The sequence below is a fragment of the Triticum aestivum genome, chromosome 7B (assembly GCF_018294505.1).
Source record: "Triticum aestivum cultivar Chinese Spring chromosome 7B, IWGSC CS RefSeq v2.1, whole genome shotgun sequence".
Classification (NCBI taxonomy): Eukaryota; Viridiplantae; Streptophyta; class Magnoliopsida; order Poales; family Poaceae; genus Triticum; species Triticum aestivum.
In genome coordinates, this window is record NC_057813.1 from 584688017 (window position 1) to 584705624 (window position 17608).

Here is a 17608-nt window from a genome sequence, read left to right on the forward strand (position 1 = left end):
CTTATCTTATTATCTCTATCAGATCTCACTTTCGCAAGTTTCTGTGAAGGGATTGACAACCCCTTTATTGTGTTGGTTGCGAGGTTCTTGTTTGTTTGTGTAGGTACGAGGAACTTTTGAGGAGCCTCCTACTGGATTGATACCTTGGTTCTCAACAACTGAGGGAAATACTTACGCTACTTTGCTGCATCACCCTTTCCTCTTCAAGGGAAAACCAACACAGTGCTCAAGAGGTAGCAGGCCGCTTTGTCCTCGGCCTCGGCCAATGCCTTCTTGAGGGCCGCTACTTCGGTCGTGGCCCCTAATGAAGTTCATGACACTTTAGTCAGCATGAACGATTCATCCTTCCTAAACATATGCACAGGTTACTGCATACCTTGGCTGTCCTCCAGTTGCTTCTTCACGAGGCTGAGCTCTTCCTTGGTCGTTCTGCTTCAGTCTGGAAACCTCCGTAGTATAATCGGCAGCAGCCAGCAGCGACGCCTGCTTATTCACATAGACATCTTATGTTAGACTCCTGCGAATATTATTTTGATCCTCTGTTCAGCTTTTCTTTTCGAACACTGAATAGAGCATTAGGGGCTACTGTCTACACTGTGATATTCTTTCTACAATTACATTACTTACCTCAAAGCCTGTTAGAAGGCTAGTGCAGGCATCAGTCAATCCGCCTTTCACAGACTCAACCTTCCCAATCACCGTACCCATTAGGGTACGGTGTTCGTCAGCAATGGAAGCGCCTCTCATCGCTTCCAGCAACCTGTCCGGTGCCCCTAGTTGGACAGAGGTCACCGGCGGAATAGGCGTGCCCCTTCCCTTTAAAGAGGGCTGCTCGCCTGATTCCGGAACCATAGGGGTTTCCGGAATTATATTCGGATGAGGGTCGAATTGAGTACGGCCCCCATCGTCAGTATCCATGGGGATTTGCTCCCCCATGTATCCGACGGCCGAGGCTTCACCCTCTAACGCCTCTCGGACGGTCGTCGGATTCTCTCCCGGGAGGGGGATCGTTCAGGATGACGCTTCGGTGCCATCCAGGTCCCGGGGATAGGTGGCCGGCGGAAGGGTCTCGCTGTTCATCGCCGCTGGGTCCAGCGAATCCTCTGATGAGGACCACTCGAGGCGGGACTGAGCCGGACTGCAAGTGCATAATGTAAGGACTTTAAAATAATGGGGTAAAGAATCTGGATACAAATACGTGTCCAGACACTTACGATTCTGCCAGGGGCTTCTCCCTGGGCTTCCACTCCTAGCTGCTGTCGGTGGCTGCTGTGGAGATGTCCGGAAGGGAAGCTTTCCCTTTCTTGGACGCCTTGGCCTCCGGATGCATGGGGGTTGTCCTTTTCTTTTTTTCCTGCAGGAGGGGAGTGGATTTCTTCCTCTTCCTCTTCTTCCTCATCATCTTCGGCGGAGGAGCGCTCCTTGGCGTCTTCGGACGTCACGTCTGAAGTGCCCTTATGGCGGAGACCACTTCTGGTCCCCTTGGCCTTCTTCTCCGGCACCTTGTAAGGCACCGGAAACAGCATCTTCGTTAAGAGCAGAGTCTCTAGGCCTTTGGGCAGCGGAGCCGGACACTTAATCTGCTCTGCTATCTCTGTCCAGTCCTGAAATAATCGATAGGGAGACTTAGATGCCTTCCTATAATATGCAAGTAAAGGGTACACCTTGAAAACATGAGAAAACTTACCGGATTAGCTGGGTGAGTTAGGTCGTGCCCACGGTCCTCGTCCGTGGCCGGCGGCACCTTGTTGGCCATGAAGAGCACTTTCCAGATTTCTTCATGCATCATGCCGAAGAGCTCTAGTAGGGTCTGGTGCTTGGCCGGATCAAACTCCCACAGATAGCAAGTTCGGCGTTGGCACGGAAGAATCCGGCGGACGAGCATGACCTGGATCACGTTGACAAGCTTGACTTTCTTAGTAATCATGCTCTCGACACGCGTCTGGAGCGTCGTCAGCTCGTCTGGAGAGCCCCAGGAAAGGCCCTTCTCTTGCTAGGAGTTGAGCCACATCGGGACTCCAGATCGGAATTCGGGGGCCACCGCCCAGTTGGTGTCGCACGGCTCGGCGATGTAGAACCACCCCGACTGCCACCCCTTCACCGTCTCCACAAAGGAGCCTTTGGGCAAGGTGACATTGGGCATCTTGCCCACCATGGTGCCTTCGCACTCTACTTGTTGGCCGCTCACCACCTTCGGCTTCACATTGAAGGTCTTCACCCATAGGCCGAAGTGAGGTGGGATGCAGAGAAAGGCCTCGCGCACGACAATAAATGCCAAGATGTTGAGGTTAGAGTTGGGGGCCAAATCATGGAAGTCCAGCCCGTAGTAGAACATTAGTCCGCGGACGAATGGGTGGAGAGGGAATCCCAGCCCGCGGACGAAGTGTGTCAGGAACACAACCCTCATGGGGCTCTGGGGTAGGGACAATCTGTCCCTTGGCCGGAAGTCGGTGAACGATCTCCTTGGCCAGGTACCCGACTTCTCGGAGCTCCTTGATGTCCTTCTTCTTGATGGAGGAGGCCATCCACTTGCCTCTAGCTCCAGATCCGGACATGGTTGGAGTGCCTTTTTGAGCGGAGAAGGCAAGAGCTTGGGCGCTGGAGCTCGAGAATGGATGGGCAGAGGAAGGAGAAGGTGTGGGTAAAAAAGGATGAACCCTTATCCCCTTATAAAGGCAGTAAAAGTCATGCGCCTCCCTGCTCGCCTTAAAATCCGCCTATTCCCCAAACACTGTGCAGATGGCACGGTTGGGTTACCCATGCCCATATTGATGAGAATCCCGTGATAAGGGGACACAATATCTTCTTCGAAAAGACGTGCCGGTAAAACCGCACCTCGAAATACGGAGCGGCAGGCTAAAAACGGTTCGAATAATGACTGGTCAGTGGCGTAATGTCAAGCTACAAAAAGTTGTCAGCGGATTGGACTCGCGAAATATTATACTCTCTAAGGTTGTGTGTGGTACTTGTTTTGCAGAGCCGGACACATTTTCTATGTTCGGAGAGCTTTGTTGGAGTATGCGGAGAAGGAACCCGCCTTGCAATACTGAAGACAATCTGCGTGTCGGACTCATCGTCATTGAAGCCTGGTTCAGGGGCTACTAAGGGAGTCCTGGACTAAGGGGTCCTCGTACAGCCGGACTATATACTTTGGCCGGATTGTTGGACTATGAAGATACAAGATAGAAGACTTCGTCTCGTATCCGAATGGGACACTCCTTTGCGTGGAAGGCAAGCTTGGCGATTCGGATATGTAGATTCCTTTCTCTGTAACCGACTTTGTACAACCCTAGCCCCTCCGAGTGTCTATATAAACCAGAGGGTTTAGACTCTAGGGTTAAGCCACAACAATCTTGATCTCATAGGCTAGACATCTAGGGTTTAGCCATTATGATATCGTGGTAGATCAACTCTTGTAATACTCATATTCATCAAGATCAATCAAGCAGGAAGTAGGGTATTACCTCCATAGAGAGGGCCCGAACCTGGGTCAACATTGTGTCCACCGCCTCCTGTTACCATTAGCCTTAGACACACACTTCGGGACCCCCTACCCGAGATCCGCCGGTTTTGACACCGACACCCATAGTACCACAAACCCGAGGATTTATGGTGATGTCGACCCCTATGGGTGGTCGATCGATGAGGAGGTGGATGCCGACTTGAAGAGGATGGACTCCTCGAGCGGGGAGCAAGAAGAAACTTCCTTACCCCAACCGAGAGACATGCATGTGGAATTCAAGAGCCTTCCGGATATGGTTAAACCTCCCAATACTCGATTGACCTCTTATCGTCATATGCAAAAGATTGTTGCTTCATCTTCTACAGCCAAGTTGCATCCTTGGGTTGATGGTGCATTAACTGTCACCAACAAGCTCCACAAGGAAATCATGGATCTTAAACATCAAGTTAGTAAGCTCGAAGAGGAAAATCACATCGTTAGGGGAATCATTGCCAAGAATATTGCACCACCATCAACGAAGAAACAAAATTGAGCAGACGGCTATGGGAACCATCCTTGGCTTGTTACAAGCTTGGGGGAGGTGCTCTGGTATCGTATCACCATCACTGTTTATCATCATTATCTATCTTAGTTCAATCCTTAGTTATTTTGTGATTTATAAGAATAATCTTTTAGTATGGATTAGTTTTGGGTGCTTGTTTCGTGATCTATCTATCTATCTATGTAATCATGTGTGAGAGTTATATAGTAAAGAGTAGTTCGAGTTTTGTTGTTTTCCTTTCTTGATTCAATCTTAGCAAGAAAAGTATAAGAATAAAGGACCATATGCTAATCCCATGGGCAGTAATAATTTCACATATAAGAAGTATGATGAATAAAATTTATTGGGATCTAACAAACATAGCATTGGTCACTGATGCAATTCATGAAAATGTAATAAAGGAAGAGATCATGCCTCACATATAAATATACTATCTTGGACATCTTTTATGACTGTGAGCCCCCATCAAATATTCTTTGCTTGATCAAAGACTCGATGTGGACATGGAAGAAATGTAATGATCAGCTATGTTTGCTTATATTCACATAGAAGTTATATTGTCATGGATCCTCTAACATGTGGTGCTTGCTCATAGTCTTTTTCTAGCCAAAAATTCGTACTAAGTAGAAATACTACTTGTGCATCAAACAAACTTTGAACCCATTTTCTTGTCATAAGAGTCCGCCATATCTACCTATGGATTTAATAAGATCATTTAAGTAAGTAGTCATCGGTGCAAAAACGCAATAAAAATTGCTCAATATGTATGATCATTTATTGTAAGGGAAATAAGCTTTGTGCGAACTTGTAACGGTAAGGAAATAAAAAGCGATGGACTACATAATAAAGGTTGCTATCGCAAGGGGCAATATAAAGTGATGTTCCTTTACATTAAGAGTTTACACATCCTAAATGAAAAAGCGTACGGCAACCTCTGTTTTCCTCTATGAATGGCCTATCTTTTACTTTTCAGTTTTTCCTTTCTATGCATCATGTTCACCCTAGTCCATTCTGAATTATTCTCCACTTGGCAAGCATCATGTGGTAGGGAAAGATTCGGGCACATATATCCAGTTCGATGTAGATAGTCATGTGTTATTATTGTTGACATTATCTTCGTGGTTAATTAGATGGGAGGTAAAAACAATAACCCCCATCTTCCTATGTGTCTGATTGAAATTTTTGTTCCAATACGCCTTGAGTGTCAGCAATCATAGAAGATTATACGATGGTTGAGTATGTGGAACTTACTAAACCAAACATTTGTTATATAGACTCTTCCCAAAAATATGATGAATTGTAATTGCTTTTATGACTGAGAGCATACTTTGCTAGTTGTCAAGAAAGTTTATCTCTCATACTTTAAACATTGTGGATGAATTGCTAATTAATCATGAGAAGTATTATGATAATTCCTTGGTGTTATAATAATGACCATGATGCTTCCATGTCCGTATTTTGTTTTTATCAACACGTGTCTCCACAAACATGTGGTCATGATTATCGAGTTCGGTATTCTCTTGAGGACAAGCGAGGTCTAACCTTGGGGGAATGGATATGTCCAGTTTGCATCATGTTCTCCCACTGTTATTTATAATGTTTTTGGTCTTTGTTTCACTTTATAAAGTAATCCTAATGCCTTTTCCCTCTTATTTTGCAAGTTTCACATGCAGAGAGAGATTGCTGGTAGCTGGAATTCTAGACCTAAAAAAATTACAGCAAATATAGATATTCTCCAAAGCTCCAGATGACCTGAAAATTTACGGACAATTATTTTGGAATTAATAAAAAATACAGGAAGAAGAATCATCGGGAGGGGCCCCACCAGTGAGTCATGAGCTCAGGTGGCGCGCACCCAGGCCTCTGTGGCCCGTCTTCTCCTATAAGATGCTATTTTCCCTATAAAAATCACAAGGACTTTTGGGATGAAGCACCGCCGTCTCGAGGCGGAACCTGGGCAGGAGCACTTTTACCCTCCGATGGAGCGATTCTGCCGGGGATAATTCCCTCCGGGAGGGGGAAATCGAAGCCATCGACATCACCAATGTTCCTCTCATCATGGGAGGACCAATCTTCATCAACATCTTTACCAGTACCGTCTCATCTCAAACCCTAGTTCATCTCCTGTATTCAATCTTTTTCTCAAAACCTCAGATTGGTATCTATGGGTTGCCAGTGGTGTTGTTTACATCTTGTAGTTGATGCTAGTTGGTTTATTTGGTGGAAAATTATATGTTCAGATCCTTAAGCATATTCAATACACCTCTGATCTTCAACATGAATATGATTTGTGAGTAGTTCCTTTTGTTCTTCAGGACATGGGAGAAGTCTTGTGATAAGTGATCATGTGAAGTTGGTATTTGTTCCATATTTTGATCATATGTATGTTATTCTTCCTTCAGTGGTGTCATGTGAATGTTGACTACATGACACTTCACCATACTTGGGCCTAAGGGAAGGCATTGGAGAGTAATAAGTAGATGATGGGTTGCGGGAGTGGTAGAAGCACTGGTCCACCCACATAACAATTTATCAAAGTAATGAAAGTGAATTCATGAATCGTGATGAACACAGAATGCACATGTGTCCTCGAGAATGCTTTGCTCATCATAAGAAGTACTTCTGGCTTGTCCTTTGCAATAAAAGGATCGGGCCACTTTGCCGCACCTTGTTACTTGCTATCAATTATCGTGCTATCAAACTATCTGCTACTATTACTTTACAACACTTGTAGAGAATACCTTGCTAAAACCACTTATTAATTCCTTCTGCTCCTCGTTGGGTTTGGCACTCTTACTTATCAAAAAGACTACAATTGATCGCTTATACTTGTGGGTCATCACAACATTCCCTTGATAACTCATGTGCGGCATTATTCACCACTTGTTGCACCCACACCACTTTTTATCTCCTTGAAAAGCTGAGGCAGACGTTTCATTTCTTCCACAACTAGCCCATTGGCAGCATTTCTTGCCTCATCATTGATCTTCGAATCACAAATTGAGAATCTGTTTCTAGCACTAGCTTCTAGACACCCGTTGTCGGTGTCAAAACCGACGGATCTTGGGTAGGGGGTTCCGAACTATGCGTCTAAGGCTAATGGTAACAGGAGGCGGGGGACACAATGTTTACCCAGGTTCGGGCCCTCTCGATGGAGGTAATACCCTACTTCCTGCTTGATTGATCTTGATGATATGAGTATTACAAGAGTTGATCTACCACGAGATCATAGAGGCTAAACCCTAGAAGCTAGCCTATGATTATGATTGTTATTGTCCTACGGACCAAACCCTCCGGTTTATATAGACACCGGAGGGGCTAGGGTTACACATAGTCAGTTACAGAGAAGGAGATCTATATATCCGAATTGCCAAGATTGCCTTCCACGCAAAGGAGAGTCCCACCCGGACATGGGACGAAGTCTTCAATCTTGTATCTTCATAGTCCAACAGTCCGGCAGAAGTACATAGTCCGGCTGTCCGAGGACTCCCTAATCCAGGACTCCCTCAGTAGCCCCTAAACCAGGCTTCAATGACGATAAGTCCGGCACACAGATTATCTTCGGCATTACAAGGCAGGTTCCTTCTCCGAATACTCCATAGAAGATTTTGAACACAAGGATCGTATCTGGCTCTGCCAAAAAAATTCCACATACCACTGTAGAGAGCACAATATTCCACAAATCTAATCTGCTAACAACTTTTCGTAGCATGACAACACGTCGCGGCCCAGTCATTATACGAACCGTTTTTTCCCAGCTTGCTACTGCACGTATTGCGAGGCGGTTTTATTGGCACGTCTTGTTGAAGCAGAGATCGTGTTCCCCTTATCACGGGATTCTCATCAATACGGGTGTGGGTAACCCAACCGTGCATGTTAGTATGACTCCTCGATTTTAGGCAAGTTCCAAACGGCCACGTGGAGGACGCTTGATATTCACCCTCCTTATAAAGGGGCCAAGACCTATCCTTTTCTTTCCATGCTCGATCCTTCCTTTCCCCTACCTTGAGTTCCAACACCCAAAGTTCAGGCTAAGCGCTCCGGACCTTCAACCATGTCCGGATCCAACCTTCAAGGCCGGTGGATGGCCTCTTCTGTCACAGAGGAGGACATTAAGAAGCTTAGGGAGGCTATGTATTGATACATCTCCAACGTATCTACTTTTCCAAACACTTTTGCCCTTGTTTTGGACTCTAACTTGCATTATTTGAATGAAACTAACCCGGACTGACGCTGTTTTCAGCAGAACTACCATGATTGTTTTATGTGTAGAAAAGAAAAGATCTCAGAATGACTTGCAAATCCACGGAGGCACTTTTTGGAATGAATAAGAATTTTTGGGCGAACGAAATACACCAGGGAGCCCAGGGCCTGTCCACGAGACAGGGAGCGCCCCCTATCTCGTGGGCCCCCTGGACCTCCACCGACCTCAACTCCAACTCTATATCTTCCGTATCACGGAGAAAAAAATCAGAGAGAAAGTTTCATCGCGTTTTACGACACGGAGCCGCCAACAAGCCCTAATCTCTCTCGGGAGGGCTGATCTGGAGTCCGTTCGGGGCTCCAGAGAGGGGGATTCATCGCCGTCGTCATCATCAACCATCCTCCATCACCAATTTCATGATGCTCACCGCCGTGTGTGAGTAATTCCGTCGTAGGCTTGCTGGACGGTGATGGGTTGGATGAGATGTACCATGTAATCAAGTTAGTTTTGTTAGGGTTTTGATCCCTAGTATCCACTATGTTCTGAGATTGAGGTTGCTATGAATATGCTATGCTTAATGCATGTCACTAGGGCCCGAGTGCCATGATTTCAGATCTGAACCTATTATGTTTTCATCAATATATGTGTGTTATTGATCCTATCTTGCAAGTCTATAGTCACCTATTATGTGTTATGATCCGACAACCCCGAATTGACAATAATCGGGATACTTCTCCATGATGACCGTAGTTTGAGGAGTTCATGTATTCACTATGTGTTAATGCTTTGGTCCTGTTCTTTATTGAAAGGAGGCCTTAATATCCCTTAGTTTCCATTAGGACCCCGCTGCCACGGGAGGGTAGGACAAAAGATGGCATGCAAGTTCTTTTCCATAAGCATGTATGACTATATTCGGAATACATGCCTACATTACATTGATGAACTGGAGCTAGTTCTATGTCACCCTATGTTATAGCTATTACATGAGGAATCGCATCCGGCATAATTATCCATCACTGATCCATTGCCTACGAGCTTTTCATATATTGTTCTCCGCTTATTTACTTTTCCGTTGCTACTGTTACAACTATTACAAAAAACCCAAAAACATTTATCTTTACTGTTGCTACCGCTACCATTACTATCATATTACTTTGCTACTAAACACTTTGCTATAGATACTAAGTTATCCAGGTGTGGTTGAATTGACAACTCAACTACTAATACTCAAGAATATTCTTTGGCTCCCCTTGTGTCGAATCAATAAATTTGGGTTGTACTTGACCCTCGAAAGCTGTTGCGATCCCCTACACTTGTGGGTTATCAAGACTAATTTCTGGCGCCGTTGTCAGGGAGCTTAGCTCTATTGTATGAGTCACTTGGGATTTATATCTGTTGATCACTATGAAGAACTTGAAAGACGCTAAAACCAAGATTTTGCCCTCAACTACGAGGGGAGGTAAGGAACTGCCATCTAGCTCTGCACTAGATTCTCCTTCCGTTATTAGTAGGCTTGCGACACCTAAACCTGCTACTGCTATGAATTCTGATATGTGGCATGTTATTGATGATGCCACTTCTGCTATGCATGATGAAACTACTTCTGTGCGTGATACTACTTTGCCATTAGGTGAATTTCTTGATGAACAACTTGCTAGAGTTAGGGAGAATGAAAATATTGAAGATGCTATTATTGATGATAGTGATGATGAAGGTTCTCCCAATGATTATTTATTGACTGTTGTTCCTAAGGGTTATGTTATGAATAAAGAAGCTGCTGAAGCTATCTTTGCTTGCAATGATAGAAATGATCTTAAGAAACTATTAGCTAAATGGAAGCAGCAGTCTCTTAATGCTAGAATGAAACCTGACCCTGCTTTTGTTACTTCACCTATCTGTGTTACTGATAGGGATTATGAATCCTCTGTTGATCCTGAGATTATTACTTTAGTTGAATCTGATCCTTTTTATGGCCTTGAATCTGAAACTGTTGTGGCACATCTTACCAAGTTGAATGATATAGCTACCCTGTTTACTCATGATGAGAAGTCTCGATATTTGTATATCCTTAAGATATTTCCGTTCTCATTAAAGGGTGATGCTAAGACTTGGTATAATTCTCTTGCTCCTGGTTGTGTGCGTAGTCCCCAGGATATGATTTATTACTTCTCTGCTAAATATTTCCTTGCTCATAAGAAACAAGTTGCCTTGCGGGAAATATATAATTTTGTGCAAATCAAAGATGAGAGTCTCCCACAAGCTTGGGGGAGGCTTCTCCGATTACTTAATGCTTTGCCTGATCATCCACTTAAGAAAAATGAAATACTTGATATCTTTTATAATGGACTAACCGATCCTTCCAAGGATTACTTGGATAGTTGTGTTGGTTGTGTTTTCAGGGAAAGAACAGTCGACGATGCTGAAATATTATTGAATAATATGTTGATTAATGAAAATAATTGGACTCTCCCTGAGCCAATTCCTGAAGAAATTCCTAAACCAATTGAGCCAACTCCTGAGCCTATTCCTAAACCCACTCCGAAGAAGAGAGGTGTTCTATTTCTCAGTCCTCAAGATATGCAAGAGGCAAAGAAATCAATGAAAGAGAAAGGTATTAAAGCTGAAGATGTTAAGAATTTACCTCCTATTGAAGAAATACATGGTCTTAATATACAGCCTGTTGAAGAACCCCTGTCGGTGTCAAAACCGGTGGATCTCGGGTAGGGGGTCCCAAACTGTGCGTCTAGGCGGATGGTAACAGGAGACAAGGGACACGATGTTTTTGCCCAGGTTCGGGCCCTCTCGATGGAGGTAAAACCCTACTCCTGATTGATTAATATTGATGATATGGGTAGTACAAGAGTAGATCTACCACGAGATTAGAGAGGCTAAACCCTAGAAGCTAGCCTATGGTATGATTGTTGTTTGTCCTACAGACTAAAACCCTCCGGTTTATATAGACACTGGAGAGGGCTAGGGTTACACAGAGTCGGTTACAATGGGAGGAGATCTACATATCCGTATCGCCAAGCTTGCCTTCCACGCCAAGGAAAGTCCTATCCGGACATGGGACGAAGTCTTCAATCTTGTATCTTCATAGTCCAGGAGTCCGGCCAAAGGTCATAGTCCGGTCATCCGGACACCCCCTAATCCGGGACTCCCTCAGTAGCCCCCGAACCAGGCCTCAATGATGATGAGTCCGGCGCGCAAATTTGTCTTCGGCATTGCAAGGCGGGTTCTTCTCCAAATCACATATACCTGTTGAATAGTGTCCGGCTTCTGGTGAATGTTGCGCTCCTTGGCTTATGCGCCCAATAATGACCATCTTCCACATGTCAAACGAATGCGAAAAGCCAGGGTGTTTTTTCATTTACCTCCCTAACTGTGCAAGTGAGCTGCCTATAAAAGAGACGGGGATTTAGATCCGAATCGCACCATCCTCACTTTGCGAGCTTTCATCGGAGCGCATTCGATAGAGATCCATTCCATCATGGCCGGTCGACGCAGCTCCTCCTCTCGCCCTCCCAGTCCTCAGCCTGGATATTGGGAGAGATGCTCCATCCCGCACAGCGAGCTAGTGGTGCTCCAAGCCAAGGGGTTACTCCCCCCGGTCTACATGGTCCCAGTTCGAGCCGGGCTCGCCACCTATAGTGGTGGAGAGCAAGAGGAGAGCGTCCCCAATCCCTCCAAAGAAGAGCGGGTATGCCTTGTCCCTTATTTGATAAGAGGGCTCGGATTTCCAATTCATCCGTTTCTCCAGGGGCTCCTGGAGTTCTACAGCCTCTAGTTGCACAGCCTTACGCTTGCCTCCATATTGCATATTGCGGGCTTCGTAGCCCTTTGCGAGCTGTTTTTGGGTATCGAGGCTCATTTCGCGCTATGGAAGATGTTGTTCTGCCTCGTGCCCCATTCTCATGAGGGGTTGATATATCAAGTGGGCGGAGCCAAACTATGGCGCATCGCCGGGACCGGATATCTATCCGGAACCCCGAAGAAGGCGTCCAAAGACTGGCCTTAAGAATGGTTTTATATAGAAGACGTCCCCCTGCCGGACCCTGTTTGGATCGGCCTCCCCGAGTTCGACAATGCTCCTCTGAAGAAGCGCCTAAGATGGCGCCCACGGAGCCCTCAGAAGGAAAGTGACAGGGACGTCCTTTACCTGATGAACCGGATAAGGTTGTTAGCCCATTCCGGACTGACCATGATCGAGGTCATGGCCACATGCATTATGCGGGGGGTGCAGCCGCTTCAGTACAGAGGCTACCCCATGTGGGATTTCAACGGGGAGGACGACGCCACCCGGTGCGGCCGCAAGGGGCCGGATTCGGCTGCCACTCTAATGAAGATCTTGTCCTCTTTGTACAAGGGAGAGGAGGAGGAATTCCTCCGTGTCAACCCACGGGGCGGATTTTCTATGTACAATCCTCCAAGCTGGGTAAGCAAACAGTTTCACTTACCCATCCATTTTCATATTCCCATAGTTAAGTACTTAGTCTAGCAATTCCAACGCAGGAGCTACGCCAGACTGTAAAGGAGATAAACAGCCCTCCTCCACAACCCGAGGACCCAGAACGGTCCCTCGATCCGGACTCCCAAGAGGACCCGGACTTATGTGTGGAGCTCATCGATGGGGTGTTTCATCAATTGAGCAAGGACAACACCGTGGTGGCCATTACGGCCGATTATCCTGGACTACTTCCAGCCTCAAAGGTAACCAAGACCGAAGTCCCAACACTTTCAAAATGACCCATCTGTGCTTTTTTTTATCATCGTATATCAATGGAGTCTTTGCAGGGGAAGTCCTTAAGGCGGAGGGCCGAGCCTGCGGCGGCTAGCCAACAAGGGCCATCGTGGTCCGGCAGGCTGAAAAGAAGTGCGGTCCAGATTGAGACGTCGGCGCAACGGTAAGTCGTGCCATTTTATCCCTCAGGTTTTATTCCCTCGAGGTGTACCCATGCTCGTGCTCTTTTCAGGAAAAAGAGCGCTCGCCGGACTATATCCGGAGAGGTCGCCAAGAGCGCCTCCACCGGCCAGGCTCCAAGGCCGGGTCCGGAAGCGGAGGCGGGCAGTAGGCACGCACCGGACGTTCCTCCAACAGAGGATGTGGACGGGCTGTCTGCCACCAATTCAGAGGTGGAGAGTGCCATGAACCACAGGCGTCGCCGGACAGTTCTTCGTGATGCTTGTTTCTCCCAAGAGGCGTTAGATGCCTTCAATATGGGAGATGCGTACCTCCGTGCCGCTCAAAATGGTCTAGCCAAAGCCACAGAGCAGTATGTAAAAGACATACGGGTGAGAAAATTTGATGGTTATATATGTCAGTAGCCCCCGAGACTTGAAACAGTTAGAACAACTGATTTAAGGATCATTTGTTATGCAGGATCTTAAAGAAAAGAATACCCAACTGCCCCAGGAGCTGGAAGAGTGCAAGACCCAACTTGAGGCCGCACTAACCGCGACAGGGGAGGCCAAGGAGACCCCCTCTGGTAATATATGCTTCGAAAGATAAGTATGTTGTGAAGTGCGACATGTGTGCAAATCTGACAATAACAGTGCAGATGGCGCCGGAGTGGATCCGGACAAGCAGCAACTCTTGCGCCAGTTAAAGGCCGGCGAGAGCATGCTTACGAGGGTGAGGCAAGAGAAGAACAAGCTTCAAGATGCCAACACCCAGCTGAGTGAGGAACTAAAGGATGTTCGTGCTTAGCTGTCGGACTCCATAAAGGAGAATCGGCGACTTCGACGCGACATTTTTAGTAAGTGCTTGAACGAACTACAAAAAAAGAGTTCAGCGAGGAAGTCGATTGACAGAGTTATGTCTGTAGGTATGCTGACAGGTCGACCTTCGGAGGAAATGCCTGGTTCTACGGGTGACCTTCTGCATGAGATCTCACAATTGCACGAACGAGTTCGGCAGGCGATGCAAAGCGTCGCCCAGGCCTTGTGGCCGTCCGTCTCCTTTCCCGAAGGCCTTGGAGAGCTTGTAGAGAAGCTGAAGGGAGCGCGGCGGCGCTTCTGATTATGGAAGATATCGGCCTGCCGTCAAGGCGCCAGGGAGGCCTGGGCCATGGTGAAGACACGGTACACGAAGGCTGACCCAAACCACATGGCCGAGGTCGGACCTGTAGGGCCCGATGGGAAGGAGATCCCTGTCAGTTTAGTGTATGGCCAGGTAGAGTTGGCCGCCAGATATTCCCAACAAGACTGTAAGCTAGACAGCCTGTTGGATGGTATTGAAGAGGAATATACCCAGTCAGATTGACTATGTAATTTAAAATGACATGTAAAATGCCTTCTAGCCGGATTGTAGATCGTTTGTCATGGCGGACCTTTTCGCTTCAACCTCGGGACCCGATAGTCCGGAGTGTGTCCGAATACCCTCTCGGTTATGTAAGAACCGGGGCATGCGTGGAGACCAGGCGTAGGGGTCATTAGTGCTTTATCAGACAAGTGCCCAACTAGTTATGTTATATTACATGGTTAGTAAGAAACATCTTCCAGGGAGAATAGTTCCGTTAGGGGTTCCTTTCCCTGGGAGGCATGCCCTAAAGTGCATGTCCAAACTGCGAAAAAAGCAGGAAAGCATCTGGGGGCAAATAAATAAACGAGTAAGGAATCATCTTTTAGTTCACCGACCGAATATTCCCTTAAGAACGCTAGCTTTCGGCTTCACCCAGTCTGAGGTACACATCCGGCTGACCCGGCAGTAACAATCGCAGAGGTGCTCCCTTTACCTCGTAGCCGAACAATCGGGAATGTAGGGGTAAGCATAGGAGCCAGGCAACCTAGCTTGGCCAATACTTAAGTCATATCGATGCATATAATGGTGAAGAAAAGGTACATGTGGAAGTGTGACACATGTGTTGGGCATGAGGCCTGTATAAATAAGCTTCTGTAAAAGAAGCCCCCAGGTATAATGAGCGGATAGCGCATCAATTGTGTGCGAACAAGGCGCAAACGAGCCCTTAAAAGGCTGTAAGAGAAGAGGAGGGAGAAGGGGAGAAATATAAGACAGCTAATATGTAAAAAATGGATAGAGGAAGGAGACGAACACAGAGTCCGGCGCTAGGTATAGAATCTTCGTAGACGGGCTGCGTTCCATGGGTTCGGCTCGAGTCGGTTATCCGATGCATTTTGCAGACGGTACGCTCCACCAGTCAGTACATGGTCGATTATGAAGGGACCTTCCCATTTGGGCTTTAGTTTGTCCTTTTTCTTGTCCGGTGGGTGTAGAACCAATTCGCCAATGTTGTAAATTTTGGCCTGTACTTCTCTGCTTTGATATCTCCGAGCCTGCTGTTGATAGAATGCGGAACGGGCTTTTGCCACGTCGCGCTCCTCCTCCAAGGCGTCCAAACTGTCCTGCCGATCGAGTTCGGCTTCTCTTTCTTCGTACATGTGCACGCGAGGTGAGTCATGAATTATTTCGCAGGGCAGAACTGCCTCTGCGCCGTACACCATAAAGAATGGTGTGAATCCGGTAGTGCGATTCGGCGTGGTCCGCAGCCCCCAGAGTACGGAGTCGAGCTCCTCTACCTAGTGCGTGTTAGATTCCTTGAGGGACCGCACTAGTCTAGGTTGATGCCGCTCATGATTAGACCATTTGCTTGCTCGACTTGACCATTAGTTTGTGGGCGATAGACTGAAGCATAGTCGAGCTTGATGCCCATGTTTTTGCACCAGAGTTTACCTCGTCAGCCATAAAGTTCGTGCCGTTATCAGTGATGATGCTGTGGGGGACGGTGTAACGGTGTACGACCCCTGATATGAAGTCTATCACTGGTCCGGATTCGGCCGTCTTGACAGGCTTGGCCTCTATCCATTTGGTGAATTTGTCAACCATGACCAATAAGTATTTTTGCTTGTAGGTTCCCCCTTTAAGGGGTCCAACCATGTCAAGCCCCCGGACCACGTAGGGCCAGGTGATGGGTATAGTTTGGAGGGCGGTGGGTGGCATATGGCTTTGGTTAGCGAATAATTGGCAACCGACGGATCGTTGGACTAAGTCCTGAGCATCTGCCTGGGCCGTAGGACAATAAAATCCAGTACGGAAGGCCTTTCTTATGAGGGCCCGGGCTGCGGCGTGATGCCCGCCGAGTCCAGCATGAATTTCAGCCAAAAGGTTCCGCCCTTCCTCTTCGGAGATACACCTTTGAAGGACTCCGGTGGTGCTTTTCTTATAAAGCTCTCCTTCGTGGACTTTATAGGCTTTAGATCGCCGCACTATGCAGCGTGCCTCGTTTTGGTCCTCGGGAAGTTCCAGCCTAGTTAAGTAGGCTAAGAATGGTTCTGTCCATGGGGCAATGACTACCATTATTACGTGGGCTGAGGATGTTACTTCGTTGGTAGAGCCTCCCGTTGTGTCAGAATGTTCGGTGTCAGGTGGTGTGGCTGAGTCCGGGTTGTTATTTCCGGACTCCCCTTCCCATTGTACAGATGGCTTGAATAGCCTCTCCAAGAAAATGTTGGGGGGACTGCATCGCGCTTTGCGCCTATGCGTGCCAAGACGTCTGCTGCCTGATTGTTTTCCCGGGCTATATGGTGAAATTCGAGCCCCTCGAACCGAGCTGACATTTTTAGGATGACATTGCGATAAGCTGCCATTTTCGGATCCTTGGCATCAAAATCTCCATTTATTTGCGATATCGCGAGGTTCGAATCCCCACGCACCTCTAGGCATTGAATGCCCATGGAGACTGCCATCCGGAGACCATGTAGAAGGGCCTCGTATTCGGCTGCATTGTTAGAGTCCGTATACATTATCTGGAGTACATATTGAACTGTATCTCCTATTGGGGACGTCAGAACGACGCCAGCCCCCAGACCCGCTAGACTTTTGGAGCCGTCGAAGTGCATGATCCAGTTGGAATATGTGCCGTACTCTTTAGGGAGTTCGGCTTCAGTCCATTCAGCGACAAAGTCTGCCAAAACTTGCGACTTGATAGCTCACCGTGGCTTATAGGTTATGTCGAACGGGAGGAGCTCAATGGCCCATTTGGCAATCTGGCCCGTCCCGTCGTGGTTGTTTATAATATCATTAAGAGGTACTTCGGAGGCTACTGTTATTGAGCACTCTTGAAAGTAGTGTCGTAGCTTCCGGGACGCCATGAACACTGAGTACACTATCTTTTGGTAATGCGGGTACCGTGACTTGCATGGAGTGAGGACAGTGGACACGTAGTAGATTGGTTTTTGAAGGGGGAATTTGTGTCCGTCTGTTTCTCGTTCGACGATGAGCACTGCGCTTACAACTTGATGAGTTGTCGCGATGTATAATAGAATTGGCTCGTCGATGTTAGGCGCGGCCAGGACCAGGTTTGTTGCCAATATGGCTTTTATTTCTTCAAGTCCGGCCGTGGCAGCATCCGTCCACTCGAAGTGTTCGGTGCACCGGAGGAGG